Source organism: Anguilla rostrata, chromosome 13, assembly GCF_018555375.3.
Source record: "Anguilla rostrata isolate EN2019 chromosome 13, ASM1855537v3, whole genome shotgun sequence".
Lineage (NCBI taxonomy): Eukaryota > Metazoa > Chordata > Actinopteri > Anguilliformes > Anguillidae > Anguilla > Anguilla rostrata.
This window is the reverse complement of record NC_057945.1, coordinates 37,452,939-37,462,558: the sequence shown is the minus strand read 5'-3', so window position 1 is coordinate 37,462,558 and position 9,620 is coordinate 37,452,939. Positions and strand designations below refer to the sequence as shown.

The window sequence follows — 9,620 nt, the reverse complement described above, 5'->3', positions numbered from 1 at the left end:
AATATTGCTCTCTCAGAACTGTCCCTCTTGGAAAAAAAGTCCTCCCTCTGGACGTTTTCATATTATGGACACGAAGCTGTCAGACATGTACTTCACCATTTGGCCGTCCTTAGGCATAGGAAGCTTCAAAGTGCTCAGCCAGCATAGCATGGAGATAAGACAGAGCAAGAACTGTTGTGTAAGTCACTCTGGATAAGAGCGTCTGCTAAATGCCTGCAATGTAATGTCATATAACAATGCACATAGGTGAAGCATGATATCTTTACCCAGGTAAATATCATGCTTCACCTATGATCAAAAATAGTGCATTAAGAATGACACAATTGCTTCTATTCATTAATATAGTCATCTGCTTCATTGTATGTATGTATATTTAAATTGGTGGTGTGGTTTCAGGAAGTGGGATGGTGCACTGTCCACCCGAGGGCAGTGCAGGCCCCGTTTCCCATTGTAATTAGCCCAGCTGCTACCTATTGCCTAAAAACTGGACCTGGTAAAAGGGCCTTTCTCCCAGACCTAGTGACCGCCAGAGGGCATAAGAGGCATCTTCAGCCCTGGTACTGGAGAATGGAAAGGTCTGCTGATTTCACCTTAAAGTTAGCAACCAGCTCAGAAACAAGAAACCAGTTGAGGTGAATTTAACTGTGTGACTACCTGATTTAATTGATCAATAACGTACTGAGTAACGGCAATAACCCTACAGCTTTCCCTGGCTTGTGCTGTGGACCCCTGCCCAGCATTCAACAAAGTTTATCACAAAGCGGGGATGCCGAAGAATTACTCTGGACTCATCACATAATGTGCTTGAGGACACATTAGCTGTTTTAGCAACATTCATGACATTAAAAACTTACATGTATGTGTCAAAAAATATTTAGCAGTGTTTACACTTTTCCCAAGATACTGGCCTGTATTCTGTGAACATACAGTACTGCAGATCCTTACCTTTGACTTTCGAGTTTAAAAAAAATAATGGTACACTTCTTCACAAATGCGGTTTGGCAAGTAAGTTTTAATGATTGCTGAGCTTGCCAAACTGTTTTTGTGAAGGGAGGAAAAACGGAGACTCAGGCATCTAGTTTTTAGTAAAAGTTAAGGACAGATGTTGATTGGTCTGGAGGACAGATGTTTAACTGACTGGCCTGCTTTACAGCGTTAGGCAGCTTAAAATTCAGCAAAGGGAACCGCAGGGGACATCGCAGCTGTACTGTCTCATTCGGTCCAGAAGATGGCAGTGTAACTGCAAACATTAAAAAATGAATCAGTTAAATGGACGGCACATATTCAGGAAAGTCCAAATAGTTGTTACCAATGTAGAATGGTAAAGGTTCGTAAAATGTATCAAGGAGATGTAATTATTATTATGGCCTGCTAGCCAGCTTCTGATGATAACCGCATTTATGTTAGCTGGAAAGAGTTAGTTACACTGTGAAATAATATATCAATAAGTAGCTATGCTTTAGGCTAAGGTATATGTTTGTATGTAAAGCTCATCATTAGTCTGTATCCCTGTTTTTCCCACGTCACTGTTTTCTGTGTTTTTTTAAGTAGACTGTGTAGTCTTCTCAGGTCTCCTTCCACCTTTAACACTTAACGCTAAATGCACTCCACAGTAATGTGATGTGAGCATGAGGAATTGGGAGAGCTGAGTCTGTAGCTATTACACATAACGCGACCTTATTGTTGCAGGTTGTTATGTTTCCTGGTTTTTTTTTTTTTTTGGAAGAGAAATTAAGATGGATCATATCTATAAACTGTAATACTGGGTTCAGGGCACTAGAGGGTGCCATTTTATATTACATTTAAGCATTTAGAGCAGCGGTGTCAAACTGGCTCCATCGAGGGCCAAGAGTATCCGGTTATTCTTCTTTGCTAAGCATTACACCGGGTGATTTCACTGTATAGTGGTTAATCAAGGAGGGAAGGAGACCTAATAAGAGTAATCAGCTTGTGTAGAGCTTGGTTGAAATAAAAATCTGCACAGATTAACAAAGAGAACATTCATTCTGTGGAATCCGTTTGTACAGATGGATATTTACTGAAGCAATTCGGGTTATGCGCCCTATCGAGGGTACAGCGGCAGGACACCAGCTGCTTCACAAACCCGCAACTCCTCTTCCAGTGTTCGAATTTCGACACCCCATACCTGTTGTTTCTGCCTCTTTTGGGGGGGGGGTCCAAGTCTTAATTATGGGGGTCAGACCCCCCCATATCCGCCCGTAATTCGAACACTGCCCTCTTCCCTCATCATTATACTCACATGCATCTGACTGATTTGTAAAGACTGTCTCATCGTACGTTGATGTGGCCAATTATTTTGACCTTGTCAATCACAACTTCGGTCGAAATAGATCCCACAGGGCGATACAAAATTGCCCATATAGCTCAACTCAGGGCGCGTGACAATCCACAGAATAGCTTATTGTCCACCATCGATATTCACTTATAGTTGCCCCTATAATATGCATTTAGCAGACGCTCTTATCTTATCCAGGTAAGATCTCTTATCAGTATATATCCAGCTGTACAACTCTTATACAACTTTTTATACAGCTTGATATATACTGGTTAAGTACCTTGCTTAGAGTTACAAGGCCAGCTCCTTACGCATAATACTACACTGTCGCCCGCAATAAGAAGCAGATGCACGTTGCTCGGTTTCGTATGTCCTGGCTCCTCTAGAGATTTCTTCCCACTGGGGAGTTTGTCTCGCGACTGTTTGTCTGGTTTTTTTCCCCCCCTTCCCACAGGGGAGTTTTGGGGGGTTCGCGCTCCGTCTTGCCTCGTTTGTCCTATTTCCTGTTTTTTTTTTTTCCTTTCTGTAAAGCCAGTTTGTGTCAACATCTCCGTTAAAAGTGCTATACAAGTAAAAACTGATGGATTGATTATGCATGTTTTAGTGCACGGCGGAGGACTAGATTTTGTTAGATATCCGTTCACATTGATTAGAAATTCAGGTGCATCATCATCATCATCATCGCCTCCATCGTGCGTATCAGGGCGCATCGTGCGCGCTGGCATGGTCCCAGGTGTGTGGCCGCATGACGAACGTAAGAATCTCCGCTGAGACGTCCGTCCTGTAAGGGGATTCCTGTGTTCCTCACACGCCCAGGTCAGACCCTTTCTAATCGTCGAACAGCTGTCAAGCGACACAGCCTAGCGAAGCAGGAACAAGTTAGTAGCCCACGTATACCAAACGTCACTGTTAAAACATTCAGATTCCCGTCATGTTAACGCTTGAAATGTCGCGTTTATTGTCTCCAAAGTGTTTTATACATAACAAACTCTCTTTAATGGTGTGGCTAGCATACATCCAGCTTTTAAATCGTTTGAATTAAATGTTGAAATCAGTAAGCTACAAACCCATGTGCTGAAAATCTAATCACCAAATTGTGTTAAATATTGTATAATACGACTAGCGAGTCCGTTCTTTCTATAAACCCGGTTCGGGTTAACAATTTAACTGTCCCATGGTCTATTCTGTGCGCGTGTGAACCGAACACCGCCTCCTTTCCCAGACTTTAGTGATCGACTATAACCGGCCGCTAGAGGCCGTTACTCTTTTACCAATTCCACCAGCTCTATCATCCCCGGTTTACATACTCCAGTACAGGGCGATGTGCAACTGAACAGTAGAATTGGAAGCCAGGACTACTCGGCAGCAAGATAACTTGGTTAAAGAGGGAAGACCAAGGGAAACCTTTTCGTTCCTGTGTTGCCGCACACAAGAGCGGCACATGGGTGAACTGCGTCGTTATTAATAAAGGGAAACTGGTACAGTATCAAAACATCATCAAGCGGAGACCGTTGCTTGGTGCGGCTACAAAATAGCAAGGAATCAACGCAACCTGGATCAATAAATCCGACGGAAAATTATAACGCAGCGATAGCCAGTTTTATTATGGGACCAGTATACCAGGACCCATAGAGCAGGTAAGACATGTGTTTCTCTCATTGAAACATTAGAGCCTACAGATATTTGAAAATGCGGTGATATCGTGTGTATTCCAGTCACAATGAGACTGAAGATAAAAGAGCAAGTGGAGCTCGCTAGTGTTAGCTATAGCTACCGCCGGACTGCTGGCGGTGCAGTACGGTGCCATTCTTGGTGTGGCTAGCTAACGTTAATAGTTCCAACAAGCGGCTGTCGAACATAGATGGTTCTAGCCCTTGGTAACTACTGCCAAATGTGTCTGTAATTGGCGAAAAAAAGCATGTATTTGTCAAGCAACCAAGCATGATAGCTAATTAACGTTACAAATACAGTTAAGATATAAAATGCATATTTGGCTCGATTCGTATTTTCCATGTAAATAGATGGGTTTGCAGTGTCTTGCCAAACTGATTGGACGAACAATAAAATGTTATCGCAGCTATAAAATGTTCGCTATCGTGCACAGAGACTGCTGCGTTGTGGTAGATGGGTCCCTTGTCGTAGTTAGCAACGATTTAAAAACTTGTCAAGTCAGATTTAGTGTAAGTTATAGTCAATTACTGCGCCACATTTTTTTCGCCGTTGCGTTGTTTGGGACCGAGTTGGCATTAACTTTCTTTTCGGCATGGCTAGCTAGCGTAGATTGTTAGCCGTGTTGCTTTCCTCAATTACATTTGATTTCCCCCCCCCATTATTTGTTTAGGTTCTGATAACGGTGATCTCATTGAGAACAGCGAAGCGCAAACTTTTTTTCATTAGGATATGCGGAATGTACTCGTTTAGCATACTAAGTTAAATAGGGAACATGATTGGGAGCAGGTGGCGTTTTGGAGATGGGGCCATTGTAGCAGCTAGCTAAACCACATCTGTCAGTACCATTACGTTTCCGAAAGGTAAACAATGTTTTAATAAATAAAAAAACGGACATAACTCTCAACGGCTCTCTAATTCACATGCAATCGTTTGAGCCTCATTAGCCAGTAGGCTACTTGTTTTCCGTCATCACAAATTCGCGATATGAAATTTCAGTTTTGTAGCAGGTTACGTCACCTACGCTGGCTGCAGTGCGGGTCAACAGGGCCCAGTCTGGGACTGCTGGCCAACTCGCTTATAATCACAATAATAATATAGCTATCTGACGTTACAGTAGCTGTGACCTTTAATTGGGCGCAGGATGTTTTTTTTTTTTTTTTAAAAGATCAACACAAGCATTTTACAGGACAAGGATAGGAACTAAAAATTTTTTTTTTAAAAACGACGTTTCTGTTTGAACGTCAATGTCAGCTCTTGAAAATGTACATGTAAACGGTTGATGTGGGATGCACTATTGGTAGTTTAGGGTAGGATACGAACTACAAGACAGCCTATTGTACACAGCATGGAAATGGCAAAGATTAAGAAAGTCCTGCAACAGCAAGGTGCCACTCCTTCTGATAGGCTTTGTTAATCGCCAAAAACACGAAAACTGAACTGACAGGTTTGAGGGTTTTGAAAGTCGGTCGTGATCGTGGTAACCTGTTTTTCTCTCAAGGCGTGCACTGAAAATGACAGTTACATTGGAGAGGTCTGTTTTTGATATCCCTCTAGGTTTCCAATAAGAAGGCACTTTTATTGCAGTAGAACTCTAATAACAATATAAACGAGGTGCATTAAGCTTTATAATAAATTATGCATGCAGAGTCATTCAATTTTTATCGGTCTGCTAGCCTTAGCTACAGATATTGTGCAATGTATGCAATATATCAACCTAATCCACCCGAATAGCCATTAATTATGTTCCGTTCTCTCTCCCTAGTTGTAGCAGGCTATATCCCACTGTACTTTTCAGAATGTTTGAAGATTTGATCTCTCATATTTGAGGGTTTATACTTTAGTAAGCGCTATAATGAGATCTTGCCTATTTAGTCACCCGTTTCAAATATTGTTTTACATAACTTTTACATACTGTACACACACACGAATGAACACATTTGGCTAATTCAGCAGACAAGATCTGCTTGGGGGGAATGAAAGTGCGTATAATTAGCAGTGTTAGAGACTGGGGTTTCGGGACTGTAGAAGATACAGGCTTACTCAGGAGAGGGGTACATTTTCCAGTTTAGGCTAATTACATTTGTTTAACCATGGCAGCCTTTCTCTTTTTTTGTATTTTTTGATCTGCTTTTTAGCAGGCTGCTTGGCTTCTGGGCTGTGTGTCCGTCCTTGTTCAGGTGATTGCTGCCCTTGTGTTTACATGCACAGTCACCAGAACCCTCTCTGTACCCCACTCCTGATAATGGGGGGGTGTGGGGGGGGGGGGCACTGTGATCCAGACGAAGTGCCTATCGACAGGTCAACTGGTAAAACCACCAAAGGGATGCCCAAAAAAAAAAAACATGTGATAATTATATATTTAGAATTACATTTTATTTAGAAGGCGCTTTTGATTGGTGCACATTGATGATAAAATGAATTGTGTGAAATGAACAGGTGATGGTGAAAGAGCGTGGGGGGTGGGGGGGCGTACGAACCGTGTGACAGAATGTGACAACGTCAGCAGAAAGCGCAGTATCAGCTGCGTGGGAGCGTGCGCCTGTTGTTCTGAGTGCATTATGGGATGCGATTGTGTGTGGGGGCCCATTCTGTGAGTGTATGTGCGAGTGTGTGAGTTTGTGTGTGTGTTTGTGCATGCATGCGTGTCTGTGTGTGAGTGTGTTTGTATGAGTGTGTGAGTGTGTGTGTGTGTGTGTGTGTGTGTGTGTTTGTGTCTGAGTGTGTGTGTGTGAGTGTGTGTATGTGTGTGTTTATGTGTGAGTGTGTGTATGTGTGTGTGTGTGTTCGTGTTTGTGAGTGTGTGTGTGTGTGAGTGTGTGGTTGTGTGTGATTGTGAGTGTGTGCGCGTGTGTGAGTGTGTGTATGTGTGTGTATGTGTGTGTTTATGTGTGAGTGTGTGATTGTGAGTGTGTGCGCGTGTGTGTGTGATTGTGAGTGTGAGAGCGTGTGTGAGCGCGCGTGTGTGTGTGTGTGTGTGTGTGTGTGTGTGAGTGTGTGTGATTGTGAGTGTGAGCGCGTGTGTGTGTGTGTGTTGGGTGGGGGGCGGATGATGACAGCGGTCCCTTTGTTTCTCCCTCTGAGGAGCAGCCCGTGTGACCGTCTCCAAGTCCCCCCCCCCCCCCGTACCCCTGTCCCCACCCCCCACCTCCACGTGATCTTGCACCCTCCCAGCCTTTGTTTGGTCAATCTGGGAGCCGTCCTAATTGAATGGGATTAAGTCCCTGCGGGGGATTCATTCCAGGGCCTGTATTCCTGCAGGGTAGCCCGGGGGTGCCGTAGAACAATGCTTTGCTCTCCCCTCCGCCCCCCCCCCCCCCCCCACGACGTTCCCTCTCACCCCTCCCTCCAGGTCTTCCTGAAGGGCCCCCGGCCCGCGAGCATCCCGTGGGAAGACCGAGGAAGCGGGAGAGTCCGAAGACGGGGGGCGTCTGGAAAATTTCAGCACGTGTTTTAAAAAAAAAAAAAAAAAAAAAGTTGGAATCCCATCTGTCCGCGTCTGGAATGCCTGTTTACAAACACGTCTGCCTTTGGCCTCGATTCCTTTTCATTGATTCGCTAATGCTCACCACAGACCCCTTCGAAAAAAAGCCCCTTCCAACGCTGAAACGTGTTGGGTGGCATGGGGGCGGGGGCGGGAGGTGGGGGGGGGGGGGGGGGTGTTGGTGTTGTTTCTTAGTAAACCTTTGGTCGGTCCGCCATTGTCCATGTGGACCCTGTTCTTATTAATTTATTTTTTTTGCATGACTGAGTCAAACAGCTGTAGCCATGATGACCATGGAGCATTTTTTTTTTAAAGAGGGGGGAAGGGGAGATTATGAGTAATCCAAACGGGGCCGCGTGGATCAGTGGACCCGGCAGACACTCGTCCTCTTCGGCTTCCCAGCTTCGCCGCCAGGATTCCTTTTGAACAATGAACCCTTATCACTGAAGCTCTGGGGTGGGGTGGGGGGGGGGGTGCGGAGACGCTCGTTCCTGTGACTACAGCCACGGGCGGAAAGAGCGGTCTCTGCGGCGCGGAGCGGAGTGCGGGCGCTCGCACAGGAAGTGGCGCTCGGCTCCGGAGCTCGCGGGGCGCAGCGCACTTCCTGCCCGGCTTTTCGGGCTGATCGCTCGCGAGGCCCTCTGTCGGAGCGAAGGAGCCCTCCGCGCCATGGGAGTCAAGGGCAATTGATGTTTCCATGGTGACGGGGGGTCGGGCTGGGTCACCAGTCTCCCCAGTCATTTGTGAATGGAGGTGGGGGGAGAATGAGTCGAATGATATATTTCGATAGGAGAAATTTGTTAATTCTCTCGTGTGCCTCTGTGTGTGTGTGAGTGTGTGTGTGTCTGTGTGTGTGTGAGTGTGTGTGTCTGTGTGTGTCAATGTTGTATGTGTGTGTGTGTGTGTGTGTGTGTGTGTGAGTATGTGTGTTTTTTTTAGTGCGGGGGGGTTGTTTACCATTTGAATGAAACTTAACACTGAAAATGTAGACCTTACTTAGTCGTGGCTCCAGAGCGAAAGTGCACTTGGGGCGATTTGTTTGGGATCGCCTCAGTACTCACCCCGTGTGACAGTAATTACCCCGCAGGGGGCAGGTAGAGGAACCCCCGTTCCACTTTTTTAACACCGGGAACTTTTGGGCGTGCGATTTCAGTACGTTACGTTGCGTCTCATTTTACATTACACACAAAGCCCAAAATGTTTCTCAGCCCCTCTGTTGTCATAGCACTTCAGTTACGTAATCGGTACGTGAGATGGCTGAAATGCGTTCGTCCTCACAGCCGAGACTGATTTCTCCCTAACCCAAACATTTGTTTAAGCGCAGTGATTTTTCCTGATGGTGCGGGACGTTTACAGAAACGCTGCGCTCTGTGTGATTTTCGGTCGCGTCTGAGCGAACGAGCTCTCGTTCAGCTCGACCCGCCCTCAGGGCTGCGCGGCGCGACTCGTCTCCACGGCGACGTGCTGCGTTCGGAGCGGACGTGCGATTGGCCGCTCCGCTCTGCCGTGGAAACGGGAAACGCGGGCCAGCCCTTAAAGCTGCGGCGTGTTTGTTTTGAGACGTCTTTCTCTTTGACCCCGTGCTGACCTCTGTGAGCGTGTCCCTGGCCGAGCGGGAGGTGCCAGGGTAACGTGTGAGTGTGTGTGTGTGTGTGTATGTGTGTGTGTGTGAAAGTGTGTGTGTGTGTGTGTATGTGTGAAAGTGTGTGTATATGTGTGTGTGTGTGTGTATATGTGTGAAAGTGTGTGTGTGTGTGTGTATGTGTGAAAGTGTGTGTATATGTGTGTGTGTGTGTGTATGTGTGAAAGTGTGTGTGTGTGTGTGTATGTGTGAAAGTGTGTGTATATGTGTGTGTGTGTGTGTATGTGTGAAAGTGTGTGTGTGTGTGTGTGTATGTGTGAAAGTGTGTGTGTGTGTGTGTATGTGTGAAAGTGTGTGTTTGTGAGTGAGTGAGTGAGTGTGTATGTGTTTGTGAGTGAGTGAGTGTGTGTGTGTGTGTTCGTTTTGAGACAGCTCTGTTTGACCCCGCGCTGACCTCTGTGAGCGTGCCCCAGCCGAGCTGGAGGTGCCAGGGTAACGTTGGCACGGTCCGTGCCCGGCGCTCGCGGTCCACCTGTGCTCTGGCACGCGGGTCAGTTTCCAAAAGTTCATTCACACCCTCGAAAACTGCA

At 46.0% G+C, this 9,620-nt stretch overlaps 1 protein-coding gene across 2 annotated transcripts in view; it reads left to right on the top strand.

Annotated features, from left to right (window-relative positions):
• Window positions 1–3,551: 3,551 nt before the first annotated feature.
• The window catches only part of pik3c2b (phosphatidylinositol-4-phosphate 3-kinase, catalytic subunit type 2 beta), a 63,360-nt gene continuing 57,291 nt past the window's right edge, over window positions 3,552–9,620 (top strand). Inside the window, exon 1 of one of the 2 annotated variants that reach the window (XM_064304021.1) lies at window positions 3,552–3,933. The gene's annotated coding sequence lies outside the window, so the exon portion shown is untranslated. The remainder of the gene's footprint in view (window positions 3,934–9,620) is intronic. The other variant, XM_064304020.1, reaches the window with a different exon arrangement.